We start from the raw sequence: 22,777 nt of genomic DNA, 5'->3' as shown, positions 1-22,777 counted from the left end.
CCGCACGTGGCTGAGTTAACTGATACTAGCAAAATTGCGTTGCTAAGTGAGGCTATCCCTACTGCTAAAAATGGATCAAGGAACAGGAGATAATGTGAAGCGTGTACACGACTATACTAAACCCGTAACTGGAGAAGATATGGATTGCCAGCATTTACCGGAGACGCCGACTAAAAGTCCTTTACCGAAAATGAGACGACACTCGTCCGAACCTTCAAATGTGGTAATTCTGGAGGCAATCGAGAGGTTGGGGAAAAAGCAAGATGTGTTTATGGAGAAGCTACTAGAAATTGAAAGGTCTGTTGCATCCAACTCTACTTTAATATCTGATCTTAACACCAAAGTTGATCTAGCTTCTGAAAAAGCTGAGGGAGCGATGATCAAAACAGATAAACTGGACTCACAGTTAGCGGCAATGAAAGCAGAAAATAAGAAATTGTGGGAAAGAGTTGACGAGCTGGATGAGTATAAAAGACGCTGGAATCTCAAAATAACGGGGATTTCGGAAGAGGCTGGGGAAAACGTGAAGATGATCTCAATGGAAGTTTTCTCTCAGGTGTCCCCAGGTTTGAGAGAGATTCTACAGACCTCTATTGATGTGGCACACCGAATCGGACCGAAAGAAGGGGGCATGCAGATACGGCGGATTATTGTGCAGTTCTTGTCACGCTCTATCCGGGATCGGATTTGGTCAGACGCCAAAAACTCTGAAGTTCTTAAACAGAAAGGCATCAAAATAACTGAAGATCTTACTCAGCGGGCGAGAGAGGCACGTAACAAGCTGTGGCCATTGGTGAGTCAAGCAAGGAAAGATGGAAAACGAGCTGGTTTTAAAGGATCGTTTGCTATTATTGATGGGAAGAAGATTTCTGCGGACAATATGTGACTTGTATTATCAACTGTCGGTGCTTCGCGGTGGTTCTAAGATTATCGGTTTCCCGGCTCGTTCGTGCACAAAAGCAAAGTTTTGGCGATGTTGATATCCTTTTTGCTTTTAAATGGCACTTTTTCCTGACATTATTATAACAATTATTAAGGTTCTGTTACCCTACAAATATGTTGTTAAACACGGAGGGTTAAAATTTAAGATTTTGCACTTTCTCTCTTTGAGTTTAATATAGCAATACTCTTCTGCCGTAGGGCAGTCTATTCCAAGTGTTTTTTCAATGTCTTTTAATGTTTCTTGTTTTTCTCTTAATGTTCGGGGGATTCGTGATCTTACTAAGCGCAAGGCTTTATTTTTATTTTGTAAATCTAAAAAAAGAGATGTTTATTTTTTACAGGAAACTCATTCTGCAATTAATGATGAATCATTCTGGTCAACACAATGGGGTGGAAAATGTCTATTTTCTCACGGTTCTTCTTATTCTGCTGGAGTAACAATTTTGTTTAACAATAATTTCAATGGCAAAATTATTGAATCTCAATCCTCTTCTGAGGGAAGATGGTTAATAGCAGTGGTACAGATCAATGAGAAAATTGTTATTATTTGTAATATTTATGGCTTTAACAGATCTGAGTTGAACCGTATTTTTTTTAATACTTTATCGTTAAAAATTTCTGCTTTAAGTGTAAAATATCCTTCAGCAGCTTTTATCGTGGGAGGGGATTTTAATGAGGCACCTGACTTACATTTGGATAGATTTCCTCCAAGACTCGGTGTTAACAGTATAAACATGGTGATTAATGATTTCTGCAGCAACCTCTCTTTACTAGATGCTTATAGACACGTCCATGGCAGTTCTTCTTCCTCATTTACATGGTTCAAAGCTGATATGACACAAAAATCCAGAATAGATTATTGGCTTATATCTGATTGCCTTGTTTCATTTATTAGGTCCTGTGATGTTTCTTCTGCTCCGTTGACGGATCATGCTTGCATATCTCTTGAATTATCTGAGTCTTATAATAGCACTCAAAGAAAACCAGGATATTGGAAATTAAATACCACCTTCTTACAACATACCTCTTTTTGCTCGGGCATCAAAAGTATAATTGATAATCTTGAAACTAATTCAAATTCAGCTATTATAAAATGGGAATATTTTAAGTATGAATGTCGTAAATTTTCCGTGCAGTTTGGTAAGCAACTTGCTAAGGCAAAGAATTTGAGAAGCTCTGCAATCATTTCAGATATAAATAATATTTCATGTTTATCCTCACCTAGTGATCAAGACAAAGAGAAGTTATATTTGCTGAGGGAAGAGCTTGATGTTCTTTATACAGAGAAGGCTAAAGGCGCCTTTATTAGGTCAAGGGCAAAATGGTTAGAATTTGGAGAACGAAATTCATCATATTTTTTTAATTTAGAAAAAAGAAGAGGAGAGCTTAAAAGGATTTCTGCACTTGAAATTGAAGGTAATTTAACTTTGGATGAAAAGAAAATCTCTAAATCCGTATCCGAATTTTATCAACACCTTTATACGTCTTGTTTTAACCCTGAGTCTTCTAAAACATTTTTCTCTAAAGTGGAATCTTTCATTCCAACTTTGAGTAAGAATAGTCATGATGTTTGTGAGGGTGAATTGACAATGGCGGAACTGGATTATGTGTTGTCTAAATCCCCGTTTAATAAGAGTCCGGGCCCAGATGGGCTACCTTTTGAATTTTATAGACTATTTTGGAATGATATTAAACATTTACTTTTAGATGCTCTTAATGAATGTTTAGATAGAGGGGATTTATCTGAATCTATGAAGCAAGGCTTAATTACTTTAATTCCAAAGCCGAATAAAGATAATAAAATATTAGATAATTGGCGCCCTATAAGTTTGCTTAATTCAGACTATAAATTATTAGCTGCAGTATATGCAACAAGATTGAAGCCATGCTTAGATGAACTTATTTCTCCCACTCAATCTGGCTTCATGAAAGGCAGACATATTTCTAATAATATTCGTCTTGTTTTAGACCTCCTTGATTATTCTGAATTCGTTAATGATGATGCTCTTATTTTATTTTTAGACTTTTACAAGGCGTTTGATACAGTAGAGCATGATTTTATGTATGAAACTCTTCTTCGTTTTGGTTTTGGACCCAAGTTTCTGAATTCCATACAAACCCTGTATCATAACATTACTAGCTGTGTCTCTCTTTCCAAAGGGACTTCTCCTCGCTTTGTTGTAGGGAGAGGTATCAGACAAGGATGTCCGGTATCGCCTTTTTTATTTCTTTTGGTTGCGGAGCTTCTAAACTTATACATAATACACTGCAATAATATTGAGGGCATTCAGATAGTCAGGGAAAACAGGGGGGCGGGACCATCAATCAAAATCTGTACAAGTTGTCAACTTTAGACAGAAAGTATTTAATGGGTTTATGACGGGTCATTTAGAGTGATTGTTTTTCCTGAGTGTGTTTTATGTCAAGCGTATGCTGTTATGTTTAATGACGGCTTGTGTTTCGACATTTGCTGTTTATTGACATTTGATGTCAGCTCTCACCCTTCCTCCCTCCTTTCGCACAAGACCTGCATTCTTTCACAGGGGTGCGTGTTGTAAAGCGATTAAAGATTTCTAAAACTCAATGTTGGTAAAACAATCCCCCATTACGGTGTCAAAAAAGTAAGTATTTTAGATTTAGATTTAGACAAATCATGAACAATGCTACGATTAAAACATTTGTTTGTAACATCACAAGTTATTTAATGAAATATTCCGTATACGTGTATAGTTTATGATCTGAGCCATAACCTTCGGAGCCGGCAATACTATAATCTTTAGACGAAAGTCTAAACTAAATACAATTTTAAACGATTCATGAGTTCCGTGAATCTTTTCATGACCTGCTCTATAGTTTCACGCGTATTAAAGATCCGGCGGTGTCTGACAAAGCGTCGGGTGATTGTTCATATCTGTCATTTAAAATAAAGTTAATAAATGTAATTCTGTCCACTATGGCAAAATAGGAATTTATTTTAGATTTAGGGGAATCTTTAACCATGTCTCTGATTAAAACATTTGTTTGTAACATCACAAGTTATTTAATTAAATATTCCGTATACGTGTATAGTTTAAGCAATGATCTGAGCCATAACCTTCGGAGCCGGCAATACTACAATCTTTAGACGAAAGTCTAAACTAAATACAATTTTAAACGATTCATGAGTTCCGTGAATCTTTTCATAACCTGCACTATAGTTTCACGCGTATTAAAGATCCGGCGGTGTCTGACAAAGCGCCGGGTGAGCGTTCATATCTGCCATTTTAAAATAATGTTAATAAATGTAATTCTGTCCACTATGGCAAAATAGGATTTTATTTTAGATTTACGGGAAACTTTAACCAAGTCTCTGATTAAGACGTGTGTATACACAGATGGTGACAGAGAAACTTATATATGACGTTAATAAACTTTTAAATGTTTTTAAGAAGTATTCACCCCATTTTGGGGTTTTATTTTTAATTAAAGGCTTCTTAAAACATGTGTGATTATGTGTATATTATACAAAGAGTCTTATATTGTCTGCTCTGACAAAAATAAAGTATTATTTAGATTTAGGTCAATTGACTGCGTGTATCTTATAAATACAACTTGATAATACGTTTGTTTTGTCAAGAGACTTTTTTTAAAGTCACGCAAGAATAAAATCTTTTAGTTGTAATGGTAAACATTAAATATACTATTATCTATTTAACTATAAGCTATATTTTTCTGATCAACCGCAAAGTTTTTGATGTTGAGCTTATGACCGTGTGTGATAGATATTTCACAGCAGGGTCGGTTTGTAATCTAGGTAGAGTCTTTTAAAACTGTAGTGGTAAAATGTAATATGGTAACTCTGTCAAAAAAAAAAAGTAAAAGGTTTATTTTAGAGCATAATCTATTTTATGGCAAACATTACTGTATCTAAAAGTTTTTAACAACACAATTTATTTAATGAAATACGCAGTATGTGTATAGCAATGAATTGTACCAAAACCCCCGTAGGTCGACATTTCTTTAGACTAAATCCTATTTATTTTAAACTAAAAGTTTAATCTTTTCAGACATACACTCTAAAAAACAAACGGTGCTATATAGCACCAAAACAGTTGCTTTGGATCGTAACGATAGAAGAACCATTTTTAGTGCCCTATAGCACCGGTAAAGAACCAGTGAAGCACCAGTGAAGCACCAGTGAAGCACCTGTGTAGAACCATATAGTGCTATGTAGAACCATATGTGGTGCTATATGGCCCCTATATGGTTCTACACTGGTGCTTCACTGGTGCTTCACTGGTGCTTCACTGGTTCTTCACCGGTGCTATATGGCACTAAAATGGTTCTTCTATCGTTACGATCCAAAGCAATTGTTTTGGTGCTATATAGCACCGTTTGTTTTTTTAGAGTGTAGTATTCTGATCACAACATTAGATCGCGCTCCGGCGTTTACAAACATACGCGGATGAATGTTCATATCCACCGTTAAGAAACTTTTAAACGATTAAAAACACATTCATATCATTTTCTGAGTTTTGTTTTAAATTAATGATATCTTAAAACCAACTGGGAATATGTGTTTATTACACAATAAAATGTAATTATGGCCGCTCCGGTATAATAGGGGTTTTATTTTAGATTTGGGACTTTCTTTAACCAAGTCTCTGATTAAAACATGTGAATGCGTGCACCAAAGTTGTCAGATAACGTAGACTGATGCGCACATATATCTGGTGTTAAGAGCCTTTTAAACGTTTTAAGACATTTCACACCCTATTTTGAGTTTAATTCATTAATGTCATCTAATATCGAAGTGTGTACATGTCTATTTACGATAAATGTAACACGGTACGTATTGTCAAAATAAAAGGTTTCTTGAACATGTTATTCCAGTGGGTGTTTCTTGTTTTGCGAGTGTTCGACATATTTATTGATGTGGAAAAAGTTTGTTGTTTGGACGAACAGTTGCAGTCTCTCTCTCTCTCTCTCTCTCTCTCTCTCTCTCTCTCTCTCTCTCTCTCTCTCTCTCTCTCTCTCTCTCTCTCTCTCTATCACCAGTCCGCTATCAACCAGCAGACAACCCCCCAGATGTCTGGACAGAGGGAGTGTTGGTAAAATAAAAGAAACTCAGCCCCCATTGACAAAAAGTAATAGGTTTATTTTAGATTTCAGGCTTCATTACTCAGATACAGATTAAAGCATGTTATTTCTTATTCGTAATTTAAAGAAACTTAGAAGTTTTAAGACATTTCATCACACATCCTATGATGACATAAACCCTTGTGTTAGCCCTTAGAGGACAACAAAACGGGTGCAAATATTATTTATCAACGTTTGATGTTGTTATAAACCAGGTTGTCACATACGTGACAACAATCATTGCTTTAAAGACAAAACATTTAACAAATTTGACATTTTGTTAAACATGGTTGTGTGCGTCCACAAACACAACATCAGTTAGGACATGGTTCTACATAATATTAAAATCACGGGGTTACGTTAAATAGGTAAACCTTAATTTTTACTAAATAAAATAAAAATAAACTATTTTAACATATTATCTGATATTAGGTTAGGTTTAAGATGAATTAGTGTCTATAGCTTTACGAATTACATCGTAAAACCCCCAGCGGATATGGTGTGTGCGTGTGCGCGTGTGCAATGGCTGTTATCACGTGGTGCGGACCGAACGACCAACGCTGCGGGGGTTGTGAAGCGAAGATTGAGTTCAGATGAGAAGTTTTTCCTTCTGAACACAGAACCTTTACCAAAAACGTAACCCCGGATTAACACATCACAGAACAATTTGAACAACCGTGTCGGATTCGTACACACCAGAGGTCTGTTTTATGTTTTGCAGAAACTGTGGAAGCTTTTGATGCTGCCAAGGTGTCCGAATTCGCAAACAAACTATCAAACGCAACGCGGCGGAAACAGTGGACACGATCCTTTTGTTGCTGAGAAAGCGATTGAACTCAGAAACAAACAAGCAAGCAAAGTTGTCTACGAAACTACAGATTCTTGAAAAAGATGGCACAAAGATCATTCGAACGACTACGCAATGGCCAGATGGGGATATGTGTACGGGACCGACCTTTTTAAAGATATGCTTAAAAAGAACTACAAGCGCGAGATGTCCAATCTACTATGTACTGTGATATACAAAGAGGCCAATGTGTGCATGCCTCCAAACTATTGCGAATCTAACGCCGGTCGTGTAACCAGACTCAAGGAAAAAACAGATGGTGTGAAAATTATAGATGGCTCTTTCAATAACATGGTACAGACAGTTGTACAGGCCCAAGAGGAACCCCGTGTGATTATTAGAAAGGCCCTAGAGATATTTTATGAATGTGACGAGGCCGAGTTCTACATCATCAATATCATACTTATGTCGGCCTTTGTAATTGACGTATGCATTGATATCCTTGTAAAGAAACGAGAAATTAATGTGTGTGAAATCATAGAAAATGCCGTAGATTTCATGTTTGAAAAGGGTCTTGGATCATGCATGCACTTTCTATGGTATCTAGATAATATCATAACGTTTAATGATGACTAAAAAACCAAACCTGTGAGCCAATGGTATATTTTACGCAAGTTTTACAGTTGTTTTTTAGTTTTCCAAAAGTTTCATTCTGTTTTATTTTTTACTCAACATTATGATGGCAATCCATGTCCGTCAACAATTGTATACTTTAACAAAAACTACGTTCTAGTAGTTTCAATGTATGGTAACTGTTGTTTTTTCATCATTGATTTTGTATACTGCTTATGTTTTTGTATGTTTTGCTGTACCGGTTTCATAAAAACAAAATATACAAGGATTTTTTGGTCTTAATGTCTGTTGCTACCATAAGATACAAACATTAGAACATTTGTACATCTTGTTCAGACAACGTGTGACATTGCTCATTCTTCATATGTTTTTGCAACACCACACAGAGAAACGTGAAAGATTAATAGAAATTACATGTGACTACATCACATGTCTTTCAGAGGCGTAAAATAAAGTCACCAATGTTAGTATGGGATGCTAAAACAGCACAGGCACAAGTTGATCCTAATTTTGATACCTGACGTCTGTCACATAGTCAAAGCTCATATACTTCATGTCTCTACGAATCCCGACAGAGTTTTAGTTTCATATACACAACACACCAAATGTAAACCACGGTAAACTAAATACATTTGACAGCAAAGATCTCTAATTTTCTGACAACCCCAAAAAAGATGATGGGGTCATCATCAAACATCACTCACTTTTTAGGTAGCGAAAGGTTTTTGTTTAATTTAGTTTAACTCAACACTGAAATTTTAGTTTAAGCACACAGAAATGCACAGATTTTACGTTTTCAGTATTCATGTGTACATCACATGGTGATTTCAGTCTCTACTAGATCGATGATCTAACAATATTAGCTACAAATGTTAGCTCTGATTTCACAAAACATCCATTTACATTCAAAACCTATGGATTCAACGCCTTAAAGTCATCATTTTTATTTCGTTCACATCAACAGCACCAATATTTTTGAATGTGCAAACTGATTTAATTCGTTTTAAACATGTTTGTGCGGTTTCGGTCTAGATTTTATAGAAAACTTCAGAACATGACACCGTTTTAACATTTACAAAATGAAACATTATACTTTTAAGTGTCCCCCATGAGTATATGTTGCTGCGACAAATACTTTTGATTGTTTGGAAATTATATGATTGCAGAGAAACAACGCAAAAGTTTTGAACTTTAACATAATTTTATATGGGTCCTGATTTTAAAAACAGTAAGATGTAATGTTTCTTACACACAGATCTAAACACATCACAAGTCTGAATGTTTAATAACATAAAAACCTGTATGTAAAGGTTTGTTGACGTATTTTAGACACAAGCTGTTTATTTTAATCTTTAAACAAATGTGTATGACAAAAGTTGTACTGCCTGAACTGCCACTAAGGGTCGATGCCGAAATGTTAAATCTAAGTATTTGCAAAACAACCTGCACCAACATATAGATGTTTTCAATCTAATGGTAACGGTTTTAAATGTGATCAAACTATTTCAAACAGCACCAAGTTGTAGATGGTCGCGACTTAATTTACAAGGTTTTAACACACATTACTGCTTTGTCACGGGGTGTTTCATCGCATTGCTGATACATGCAACAGACTCTCAAGTTTTATGTTAAAAGGATTACTAAATAAAAACCTAAGCATTTTGTATTATGTTGGCACTGATGATTTTAAAAGTTTACAGTTTCAAACATTTTTGCTATATTCGCCGTGAAAGATTTAGTAAATAAATCTAAAACATACACAGGGTTGAGGCGGTCCCTTAATCTTCTAACACGATTTTCAAGAGATTACCAACATGTATGATGTACTAACTGTCAGGGGATCTGTGATATTATTTTCTGAAGTAATTAGCTATCTAAGGGGGCTACTGCACAATAACTTATGCGATAAAGAGTTTGTTACATAACCTATAGAAACGAAACCAGATAAATTACAAAGTCACTGGCATGAGGTTTACACTTAAACAAATCACGCAGATGTTTAAAGTGAAGTTGTTACGCCCCGAGAGGGTGTCCCTAACTCCAGGACTCCTATCTCCGCCTATCCATTACAGTCATTAAATCGGCGCCAGTATGATTCATTCAAACACAATCGCCTAACAAGTTTCAAGAAACTATGGACTCCTACTGCTACACCAACACATTTGCGCTACCCACCCCAGAGCAATATGAAGATGCGAGAACCTACAGTTGGACCTGTGCACTCAATAAGTCCTCCACAGTATCTGATGGCGGACCATCACCCTACAACAACACCACCATTTGTACGGCTCAAGTAATGTCTGATGATGTTCCAATGGACCTGTGTCCCCAAGAAGGATCCGACAATGCCTGATGAATCGATACACATTGCGTGTATCGATTCCACAGACTGTTTGGTTTCAAGATCATGAAACAGGCTTTCTGATACATCTGTTACAAACTTGATGACAAAAAGCTAATGGCTTTCTATAGAATATTTAGAGACTATTACCTGTGTGGTTTGTGTGTATTTACAATATCAAATAATAATCAAATTGCTGTTTGTGAAATTATTGAACCGATCGTGAAAAACGTTGTGATATTTCTACACTACAATGATAACAAATTATGTATTTCTATTACTTGATGAGAAATAAAACACATGTACCACTTTAAACATCTGCGTGATTTGTTTAAGTGTAAACCTCATGCCAGTGACTTTGTAATTTATCTTGTTTCGTTTCTATAGGTTATGTAACAAACTCTTTATCGCATAAGTTATTGTGCAGTAGCCCCCTTAGATAGCTAATTACTTCAGAAAATAATATCACAGATCCCCTGACAGTTAGTACATCATACATGTTGGTAATCTCTTGAAAATCGTGTTAGAAGATTAAGGGACCGCCTCAACCCTGTGTATGTTTTAGATTTATTTACTAAATCTTTCACGGCGAATATAGCAAAAATGTTTGAAACTGTAAACTTGTAAAATCATCAGTGCCAACATAATACAAAATGCTTAGGTTTTTATTTAGTAATCCTTTTAACATAAAACTTGAGAGTCTGTTGCATGTATCAGCAATGCGATGAAACACCCCGTGACAAAGCAGTAATGTGTGTTAAAACCTTGTAAATTAAGTCGCGACCATCTACAACTTGGTGCTGTTTGAAATAGTTTGATCACATTTAAAACCGTTACCATTAGATTGAAAACATCTATATGTTGGTGCAGGTTGTTTTGCAAATACTTAGATTTAACATTTCGGCATCGACCCTTAGTGGCAGTTCAGGCAGTACAACTTTTGTCATACACATTTGTTTAAAGATTAAAATAAACAGCTTGTGTCTAAAATACGTCAACAAACCTTTACATACAGGTTTTTATGTTATTAAACATTCAGACTTGTGATGTGTTTAGATCTGTGTGTAAGAAACATTACATCTTACTGTTTTTAAAATCAGGACCCATATAAAATTATGTTAAAGTTCAAAACTGTTGCGTTGTTTCTCTGCAATCATATAATTTCCAAACAATCAAAAGTATTTGTCGCAGCAACATATACTCATGGGGGACACTTAAAAGTATAATGTTTCATTTTGTAAATGTTAAAACGGTGTCATGTTCTGAAGTTTTCTATAAAATCTAGACCGAAACCGCACAAACATGTTTAAAACGAATTAAATCAGTTTGCACATTCAAAAATATTGGTGCTGTTGATGTGAACGAAATAAAAATGATGACTTTAAGGCGTTGAATCCATAGGTTTTGAATGTAAATGGATGTTTTGTGAAATCAGAGCTAACATTTGTAGCTAATATTGTTAGATCATCGATCTAGTAGAGACTGAAATCACCATGTGATGTACACATGAATACTGAAAACGTAAAATCTGTGCATTTCTGTGTGCTTAAACTAAAATTTCAGTGTTGAGTTAAACTAAATTAAACAAAAACCTTTCGCTACCTAAAAAGTGAGTGATGTTTGATGATGACCCCATCATCTTTTTTGGGGTTGTCAGAAAATTAGAGATCTTTGCTGTCAAATGTATTTAGTTTACCGTGGTTTACATTTGGTGTGTTGTGTATATGAAACTAAAACTCTGTCGGGATTCGTAGAGACATGAAGTATATGAGCTTTGACTATGTGACAGACGTCAGGTATCAAAATTAGGATCAGCTTGTGCCTGTGCTGTTTTAGCATCCCATACTAACATTGGTGACTTTATTTTACGCCTCTGAAAGACATGTGATGTAGTCACATGTAATTTCTATTAATCTTTCACGTTTCTCTGTGTGGTGTTGCAAAAACATATGAAGAATGAGCAATGTCACACGTTGTCTGAACAAGATGTACAAATGTTCTAATGTTTGTATCTTATGGTAGCAACAGACATTAAGACCAAAAAATCCTTGTATATTTTGTTTTTATGAAACCGGTACAGCAAAACATACAAAAACATAAGCAGTATACAAAATCAATGATGAAAAAACAACAGTTACCATACATTGAAACTACTAGAACGTAGTTTTTGTTAAAGTATACAATTGTTGACGGACATGGATTGCCATCATAATGTTGAGTAAAAAATAAAACAGAATGAAACTTTTGGAAAACTAAAAAACAACTGTAAAACTTGCGTAAAATATACCATTGGCTCACAGGTTTGGTTTTTTAGTCATCATTAAACGTTATGATATTATCTAGATACCATAGAAAGTGCATGCATGATCCAAGACCCTTTTCAAACATGAAATCTACGGCATTTTCTATGATTTCACACACATTAATTTCTCGTTTCTTTACAAGGATATCAATGCATACGTCAATTACAAAGGCCGACATAAGTATGATATTGATGATGTAGAACTCGGCCTCGTCACATTCATAAAATATCTCTAGGGCCTTTCTAATAATCACACGGGGTTCCTCTTGGGCCTGTACAACTGTCTGTACCATGTTATTGAAAGAGCCATCTATAATTTTCACACCATCTGTTTTTTCCTTGAGTCTGGTTACACGACCGGCGTTAGATTCGCAATAGTTTGGAGGCATGCACACATTGGCCTCTTTGTATATCACAGTACATAGTAGATTGGACATCTCGCGCTTGTAGTTCTTTTTAAGCATATCTTTAAAAAGGTCGGTCCCGTACACATATCCCCATCTGGCCATTGCGTAGTCGTTCGAATGATCTTTGTGCCATCTTTTTCAAGAATCTGTAGTTTCGTAGACAACTTTGCTTGCTTGTTTGTTTCTGAGTTCAATCGCTTTCTCAGCAACAAAAGGATCGTGTCCACTGTTTCCGCCGCGTTGCGTTTGATAGTTTGTTTGCGAATTCGGACACCTTGGCAGCATCAAAAGCTTCCACAGTTTCTGCAAAACATAAAACAGACCTCTGGTGTGTACGAATCCGACACGGTTGTTCAAATTGTTCTGTGATGTGTTAATCCGGGGTTACGTTTTTGGTAAAGGTTCTGTGTTCAGAAGGAAAAACTTCTCATCTGAACTCAATCTTCGCTTCACAACCCCCGCAGCGTTGGTCGTTCGGTCCGCACCACGTGATAACAGCCATTGCACACGCGCACACGCACACACCATATCCGCTGGGGGTTTTACGATGTAATTCGTAAAGCTATAGACACTAATTCATCTTAAACCTAACCTAATATCAGATAATATGTTAAAATAGTTTATTTTTATTTTATTTAGTAAAAATTAAGGTTTACCTATTTAACGTAACCCCGTGATTTTAATATTATGTAGAACCATGTCCTAACTGATGTTGTGTTTGTGGACGCACACAACCATGTTTAACAAAATGTCAAATTTGTTAAATGTTTTGTCTTTAAAGCAATGATTGTTGTCACGTATGTGACAACCTGGTTTATAACAACATCAAACGTTGATAAATAATATTTGCACCCGTTTTGTTGTCCTCTAAGGGCTAACACAAGGGTTTATGTCATCATAGGATGTGTGATGAAATGTCTTAAAACTTCTAAGTTTCTTTAAATTACGAATAAGAAATAACATGCTTTAATCTGTATCTGAGTAATGAAGCCTGAAATCTAAAATAAACCTATTACTTTTTGTCAATGGGGGCTGAGTTTCTTTTATTTTACCAACACTCCCTCTGTCCAGACATCTGGGGGGTTGTCTGCTGGTTGATAGCGGACTGGTGATAGAGAGAGAGAGAGAGAGAGAGAGAGAGAGAGAGAGAGAGAGAGAGAGAGAGAGAGAGAGAGAGAGAGAGAGAGACTGCAACTGTTCGTCCAAACAACAAACTTTTTCCACATCAATAAATATGTCGAACACTCGCAAAACAAGAAACACCCACTGGAATAACATGTTCAAGAAACCTTTTATTTTGACAATACGTACCGTGTTACATTTATCGTAAATAGACATGTACACACTTCGATATTAGATGACATTAATGAATTAAACTCAAAATAGGGTGTGAAATGTCTTAAAACGTTTAAAAGGCTCTTAACACCAGATATATGTGCGCATCAGTCTACGTTATCTGACAACTTTGGTGCACGCATTCACATGTTTTAATCAGAGACTTGGTTAAAGAAAGTCCCAAATCTAAAATAAAACCCCTATTATACCGGAGCGGCCATAATTACATTTTATTGTGTAATAAACACATATTCCCAGTTGGTTTTAAGATATCATTAATTTAAAACAAAACTCAGAAAATGATATGAATGTGTTTTTAATCGTTTAAAAGTTTCTTAACGGTGGATATGAACATTCATCCGCGTATGTTTGTAAACGCCGGAGCGCGATCTAATGTTGTGATCAGAATACTATGTCTGAAAAGATTAAACTTTTAGTTTAAAATAAATAGGATTTAGTCTAAAGAAATGTCGACCTACGGGGGTTTTGGTACAATTCATTGCTATACACATACTGCGTATTTCATTAAATAAATTGTGTTGTTAAAAACTTTTAGATACAGTAATGTTTGCCATAAAATAGATTATGCTCTAAAATAAACCTTTTACTTTTTTTTTTGACAGAGTTACCATATTACATTTTACCACTACAGTTTTAAAAGACTCTACCTAGATTACAAACCGACCCTGCTGTGAAATATCTATCACACACGGTCATAAGCTCAACATCAAAAACTTTGCGGTTGATCAGAAAAATATAGCTTATAGTTAAATAGATAATAGTATATTTAATGTTTACCATTACAACTAAAAGATTTTATTCTTGCGTGACTTTAAAAAAAGTCTCTTGACAAAACAAACGTATTATCAAGTTGTATTTATAAGATACACGCAGTCAATTGACCTAAATCTAAATAATACTTTATTTTTGTCAGAGCAGACAATATAAGACTCTTTGTATAATATACACATAATCACACATGTTTTAAGAAGCCTTTAATTAAAAATAAAACCCCAAAATGGGGTGAATACTTCTTAAAAACATTTAAAAGTTTATTAACGTCATATATAAGTTTCTCTGTCACCATCTGTGTATACACACGTCTTAATCAGAGACTTGGTTAAAGTTTCCCGTAAATCTAAAATAAAATCCTATTTTGCCATAGTGGACAGAATTACATTTATTAACATTATTTTAAAATGGCAGATATGAACGCTCACCCGGCGCTTTGTCAGACACCGCCGGATCTTTAATACGCGTGAAACTATAGTGCAGGTTATGAAAAGATTCACGGAACTCATGAATCGTTTAAAATTGTATTTAGTTTAGACTTTCGTCTAAAGATTGTAGTATTGCCGGCTCCGAAGGTTATGGCTCAGATCATTGCTTAAACTATACACGTATACGGAATATTTAATTAAATAACTTGTGATGTTACAAACAAATGTTTTAATCAGAGACATGGTTAAAGATTCCCCTAAATCTAAAATAAATTCCTATTTTGCCATAGTGGACAGAATTACATTTATTAACTTTATTTTAAATGACAGATATGAACAATCACCCGACGCTTTGTCAGACACCGCCGGATCTTTAATACGCGTGAAACTATAGAGCAGGTCATGAAAAGATTCACGGAACTCATGAATCGTTTAAAATTGTATTTAGTTTAGACTTTCGTCTAAAGATTATAGTATTGCCGGCTCCGAAGGTTATGGCTCAGATCATAAACTATACACGTATACGGAATATTTCATTAAATAACTTGTGATGTTACAAACAAATGTTTTAATCGTAGCATTGTTCATGATTTGTCTAAATCTAAAATAAACATTTTACTTTTTTGACACCGTAATGGGGGATTGTTTTACCAACATTGAGTTTTAGAAATCTTTAATCGCTTTACAACACGCACCCCTGTGAAAGAATGCAGGTCTTGTGCGAAAGGAGGGAGGAAGGGTGAGAGCTGACATCAAATGTCAATAAACAGCAAATGTCGAAACACAAGCCGTCATTAAACATAACAGCATACGCTTGACATAAAACACACTCAGGAAAAACAATCACTCTAAATGACCCGTCATAAACCCATTAAATACTTTCTGTCTAAAGTTGACAACTTGTACAGATTTTGATTGATGGTCCCGCCCCCCTGTCAAAGGGGTCATAAAACACGACCTGTCAACGGGTGGGGGAGGGGGTCATAAAAGTTTGACGAGAGGTGCCCCGTTATAACTACTACTGCTGATTGCAATTTCATATAAATATAAATTTCAATTTCATATATGTATTTCATTTATATATAATATTACCTTTCATGTACTTTAAGTTTCTACCTTTTTTTCTCATTACTGTAATTCCGTAAATTACTACAGACAACTGAAGCAAACTGCTAATTTTCATTTACCTAAAAAATTATGGTGTTCTAAAAAAATAATAATAATAAATAAATAAATCATTCTTTAAAGAAAACATTACTTGGTGTGACATCACTGAAATTGTTAAAACTGTAAAGATATAAAGTTTGTATTTTGTGTATTGGTGTTTGATGTTAGTGTTTTTCCTCTCAGTGTGTTGTGAGTGACAGTGTGTGTTATCTCAGTGAGGGTTGTGTTTAGTGTTTGGCTGCACGGAGGTGTTTTGAGCCATGTGTGTAGAGTTGTGCTCATGTGACTTTTGGTAGTGCAGACTGTAGTTAGAGTTTTGCACATGTAGCTCCAGTTGTGCTCACTGTCGTTTAGCAATCGAAAAAAACTGTAATAATGATAGGTAGAGCTCAGAAAGACAAATTTTGGAAATGGAACGAGGAAGATGGGTTTGTGGAGGGAGAAGGGTGGCAGGTAGTGGCTTGATGCTAGAGAGAGGCAGGATTAGCCCCTCAATTATTTGTACTTTTAGTTTCTACCTTTTTTTCTCATTACTGTAATTCCATAAATTACTCCAGACTATTGAAGCAAACTGCTAATTTTCATTTACCTTAAAGAATTGTTCTGTTCTAAAAATTTCAATAAATCATGTGATAAATCAATCAATCAATAAATAATTATTTGAAGAAAACATTACTTTATGAAGTCACTGAAATTGTTCAATCTGTAAAGATAAAAAGTTTGTATTTTGTGTATTGGTGTTTGATGTTAGTGTTTTTACTCTCAGTGTGTTCTGAGTGACAGTGTGTGTTATCTCAGTGAGGGTTGTGTTTAGTGTTTGGCTGCACTGAGCTGTTTTGAGTCATGTGTTTAGAGTTGTGTTGCTTGAAGTGAGTTTTGCAGGTGATATGTACAGTTTAGCTCACGTGACTTTTGGTATTGCAGACTGTAGTTAGAGTTTTGCACATGTAGCTCCAGTTGTGCCCACTGTCGTTTAGCAATCGAAAAAAACTGTAAGCACACTTACAATAGAAATGTATTGTATCGCCATTCTAATGGAAATACACCTAAAAATATACTTTTTGGAATTAATTACATATTTATGAAAGTATACTTTTTAAAAGTACATATTAAATAGAGCCCAAGCAGCTCGTCTGACTGGATGTTGGCCGGGGCCCTGAAGTTCTCTTCCACTGTCTCACCAAACAGCAGCTGGCAAAGTGATTTGAAGCGATCAATGAGCGGCGCTGAGTAGACTCGGTGGTGCCGGCCTCTGCCCCCAAACACGGCGTCCGAGCTGCGGTCGGAGTTCCACCTGCCGATTCCATTAATGAGGTAGACCTGGTAAGGCTTTGCTGCACAGTGGGGACCTGAACATCCCAACCACAGGTATTATCAGAATGACACAAAAGGAACATGTGTTGTCATTTTTGCAATTAAACACATATTTTTCCCCCTTGAATTACCTGGAATCATTTGGGGCAGCGACTTGTGGTACCCCTCCAAGCTGTTGCTCCCACGCAGGCCCTTGTAATAGGGCAGGTCCACACCGTTGATGGTCGTTGTGCGGGCAACCCGGTACATGGCCATGCCTGGTGGGTCTTGAATGCATTCCAGGTGTCACTGCTGGCTGGCCCACATCTCATCAATGTCTGCTGTAAACACAAAAACACATAAACATGCATGGTGAGCTGTTGTCATTTTGCACATATTGACATTGTATGTGTGCCCGTGTCTGTGCATATGTATGTGCGTGTGTGAGGTGAGTTTTCCCACCAGGGGACTTGAAGAGGCTGACATCGCTCTCGTTGAGCCCTGCTAGACCCTTGAGCTCTTCAATGATTAGGTGGACAAGACGAAATGTCTCCTGGGCACCGAGGGTGACACGATGGACATGATGTTTGAGCTGGTCCTGGGAGATGTAACGCTGGACCACATCCTCGTCAGGAAGATGCCAGTGGAAGATGTCCAGCCTCACCACCATCCCGTCATCCACCCAAGGCTGAAAGAGCGTCTCCATGGCCCTCGGACCCTGTGCCTTGCAGCATCTCCGGTCGATGTAAGGGATCTTTGTTGTTATGACTTACTAAAATGATTATTATAACTGAACTACCATTGCATGATGGATGACTTTATGTACTGCTATGACACACAGGTATTACAATTTTGCTATTGTAAATCTATAAAAACAAAATAAAAAACTGTAATAAACAAAGAAATCATTACTGGGAAATATGCAGAACTTGGCATGAAGATGAACATCACTCCTTTATCTGCACACGCTCGTGGACTAATCTTAGATTTAGGGTCAGAGCCCGAGTTGATGATCAGCTTCATGGTACCAACAAGTGATCACATTCACACATTCAAATGGCTGGGTTATTTTTTTAAAAGCATGTTGGGTAAATATTGGACTCAATTAAAATTGACTCAATGCTGGGTATTATAACCCAGTTATTGCATAACAACAACACAACATTGGGTCATTTTTAACCCAGCACGTTCTGTCCAATATCCCATTATGGGTTTAAAATAACTAGCCATTTTTAGAGTGTTGGTTTGGTCAACTTAATGCTAATCCTGCAACTTTGAGATTGTGTCTTCTTCCCCAGGTACAGTAAATATACAATAGACATCCATAACCCTGCTGAACAGACCTAAGCTGGCAGGCTGGTTTTAACTGGTGTAGCAGGCAGGATTTAAAGGGGGTTTGAAAACTTTTCTAGCTGGTCAGGGTGAAAGACCAGCTGACCCATTAGCTTGACCAGTCAGCAAAATCAGATGTATGCAGCTTTGCCAGGCTTGGAGTGCCGGCGTAAACCAGCTAAGACCACTCTTCTGAGCTTTCAGCCTGGTAAAGCTGTTTTTTCTATCTGAACAGCTAAAGGTGGGCCCTTAAAAACCTCTCTAAAACCAGCCTGCTAAACCAGCTAAAACCAAGCTGGGAGACCAGTTAACGTTAGGTTGGTTTTAGCTGCTTTTCATCCCTATACTAAAGTTATCATCATTGTGTCTTTGAATAATCTCTTATTATTCTCACACAGGTCCAGGTGCTCATCTCCACTGAAGCCTTTGCAGAGAAATGAAACCGTGACTGCATGTTTGATCTACAGTCGCCACCTGGTGGTGATAAAAATGAATAGCATTAACAGAAAGTCTGACTTCAACATGTTTTTGGTGTTATGGTATGGTTCTTTATCTTAAAGGTAAATATAACAGTGAATGAAGATAATTCTTAAACTGTGTTTAGATGTAGTTCAATAAAGTTCAGAGTATCAGTGAAGCAAGTTTGAGAGATTTCTACATACAATCTATAATGTAAAAAATATAATCTTGATATCTTTAATAAGGTAACATTTTTAATAAGGTCTATCTCTATTTACAGTTATATTATGCCACATTTAACGCCCTAAGACCAATTCAATTTTTTGTTGTTTGCACCATAATAGTTAATTCTTTGTAACTGGAACCTGTTATACACAAACATGGACAAATACACTGCTTCATGTTCAAAGAAAAATATTTGGTTATTAAATTTATTGGTTCTTCCTAACCCCAAAATAGCTGGTAGAAATCTGGAAAGAAAGACAAACCAAAGCTTGGTTTGGTAGTTATAATTTTGGTTGTGGAAACATTTTTAAAATCTTTTCCTCTCATCTCAGTATTTTGACCCTTTCTCTGTGGTGGTTCTTTATCAGTCAACATGTCAAATGTCCCTTAATGTGTTTGGGAATAAATATTAAGTAGTGTTTGGTGAATTTAACCCTGCAGTAAACCCAGCAATATGTAACTCTGCTGATGCTTTAACTGCTGTAAGGGATGAGGGATTATTATCTAACTTTATGTCTGTTTTTGACTGACTGACGTGTTTAACTATTTGTTATGTGTGGAGGATTTTGAGCAATGAAAAAACTTTTTGTATCATGCATTAAAATATATGACCTTTGATGCTTTTTGATTATTTAAATAAAATCCATACAATCTGAGCATGTCTGTGTTTTACTCTCGACTAATACTCTTATTCTTTTAATATTACTGGTAATTACCAAAGTGCCATCTAGTGGTTTTAAATGAATAACACATTAGGTCTAAATATATTATTACAAAATAGCTTCTATACATACTGTTAAATACATTTAAAAAAGTAGCAATAAGCATAAGACATATTAAAGAGTTTTGATAGAATATTCATATATATCTACAATAAAAAGTCCAAAAGTTGTAAATAGTTTTAATTAAACAACACAAGGGACATAAAAAATAAAAAAAACTTGAGCTGTTATTACGAACAGTTACATGAGTCATTAAATTCCATGACAACCATAGAACGCCTCGTTGTCATGGAACCATTATGACAACACATCTGTGCCTATAAAACACTCAGCCAGATGAGACCGGTATCACTTGACTGATCTGAACGCTACTGTACAGATTAACAAGTGAATTTGCAGACTTTCACAAAGTTCGCAACTTTAAACTGCTTGACGCACTGTGTACGGACAGAGAGTTTGCTTAGATTTTAACCCTTTGTGAACCGAGTCTAAGCACAGTTAAGTCTTTCAGTTATTCTTCAACATCATGTTTCGTTCTTTAACATCATTGTCCGACAAAGACATGGAAAGAACAGATGTTGAAAACATGGATTTTATTTTGCCGAATGCTGTGCCGAACTTTGACTATGTCCTTGATATCGGACTTCCGTCACAAGTCGGGCGCGCTGCCGGTTGTTTTAATCCATGTGGAGGAGAGGAGGAGGAGGATGATGAGGAGATGGTGGATGTTTATCCAACACGAACTGAGGCGAAACGCCAAAGAGGTAAGATGCAAGTTAAAGCAAAAAGTCTGAATTTCATGCTGATAAGTTTACATACAGTTATTGTGTTGTACATGTAGACACACCTGCGTTGCTCGTGAACTTGACCCGCCGTTTTTCTTGACCGGCAGAATACACAGACAAATTTTGACTCATTAAACAAAAAGCGACCAAAAATCATAAAACATCCCCGACATTTAAGATAAGAATTACGCCGTATGAGGCCTTATTAAATATCCCTCACGAAAATTAACTATGGTTTTAACGTGGTAACAGTAGTAATGTTCAGTGTTCGAATTATGTCAAAGCTTATGGGGGTCCCCTAGCTAAGCCCCACCCCCCGGCCAAGCCCCACCCCCCTCATTATAGGGTCGCTGTGATTTCACAACGTAAGATGTGATCGTCCTTGATCAACAATCATCTGATCCTGGTTTTAATCAAAAAAACCCCAAATTACCCTTAACTCAAACTCTAAAAAAAGTTTACCCCTCAAATTAGTGTGAAACACTGGCAAGGGCAGAACTTTAAAACAGAATAGGGGTGAAATAGGGTGGACTCATTCTTAAATTACATAATTTTACTATATAGTAGTGGTAAAATGAATGATTACATTGCGTTTTTTGAGTCATAGATTGAATCATTTTCGGATCAGCAAAACTTATGAGCATATAAAAATAGAAAAGAACAAAGATACAAATAAAGCAAGATCTAACAGTAGTATTTAGGTACATAAATAGAATCAAATGAATAATAACACTGTCTTCTTCACTGTATAAATTACATATAATTAATCTTTTTAAAGATACATAATTTTAAAGATAGTTATCATGCCACCAGGTTGAAGGTTGCTGTCCCCAGCACTCACAGCAGCCCCATTCGCGTAATTTGCGGGTGGTATACGTCCCCACCGCTTTATGACCAAGTTGATTGTGCCCCAGCTTCCGACCACGAAGTAATTCTTGCGTTCATAATCATAATTAGGGTCCATATTCATTTAAAACGCATGTACAATGCATGACGCGCCGCCGCCTTCTGCTTTTCAAAGCGGTCGCCTGTGAACACAAGTTTTGTTTTAGACGCGTCTATTTGAGTGCACTTGCTGCACGTTTAGATTTAAAATAAACTTGAGCGCAACTTGATACCTTGATAAAAGGTAAATGTAAAAAAAAGGTAAAAATCTACCGGTAAGTTATATATGTAACAATGATTAATCTATTAATAGTTATTCTTCATCTATTTCATGCAAACGCTAGGGGAAAAAATATAGGGGAAAACATTTGTTCCTTTTCAGCAGTTTTTGAATAAGTTTAATTGAATAATATTAAAATACCTTATGGTAGGGCTGCATGATTATGGCAAAAACATAACTGTTTTTAGACTATTTGCATTGAATTGGAAACAATATTTTTGGAAAATATATTAATTGCAAGGCTGCAAAGAATAGTGCACTGAGGATTTAATTATATTATTTTAATATAGTCAGTGGTGAACTAAAGTGGGCCGGTCTAAGACATGAAACTCCAGGGCTGAAAATGAGTCCCACTTCGGCCCTGCATGTTACATTTTTCCAAGGTTTAAAAAAACACATGCAAAAGATACTTTCTACAAATAATTATTTATTTCTGAAAGATGCGTAGTTGAGTGATAGGCTAAGTATTAAAGAGACTATCATTTATTATCATTTAAGCGTGATTTCTTCTGCTTTCCTAATAAAATATTTTGTGTGACTGGGT

At 36.1% G+C, this 22,777-nt stretch overlaps 1 protein-coding gene across 1 annotated transcript in view; it reads right to left on the bottom strand.

Moving 5' to 3' along the window:
* LOC135775162 (CD209 antigen-like protein A) overlaps positions 1-22,777 on the bottom strand; it is a 214,706-nt gene that overhangs the window by 167,488 nt on the left and 24,441 nt on the right. The window lies entirely within an intron of this gene.

This window comes from Paramisgurnus dabryanus, chromosome 19 (genome assembly GCF_030506205.2).
Source record: "Paramisgurnus dabryanus chromosome 19, PD_genome_1.1, whole genome shotgun sequence".
NCBI lineage: Eukaryota > Metazoa > Chordata > Actinopteri > Cypriniformes > Cobitidae > Paramisgurnus > Paramisgurnus dabryanus.
This window is presented reverse-complemented; position numbering and strand designations above follow the sequence as displayed.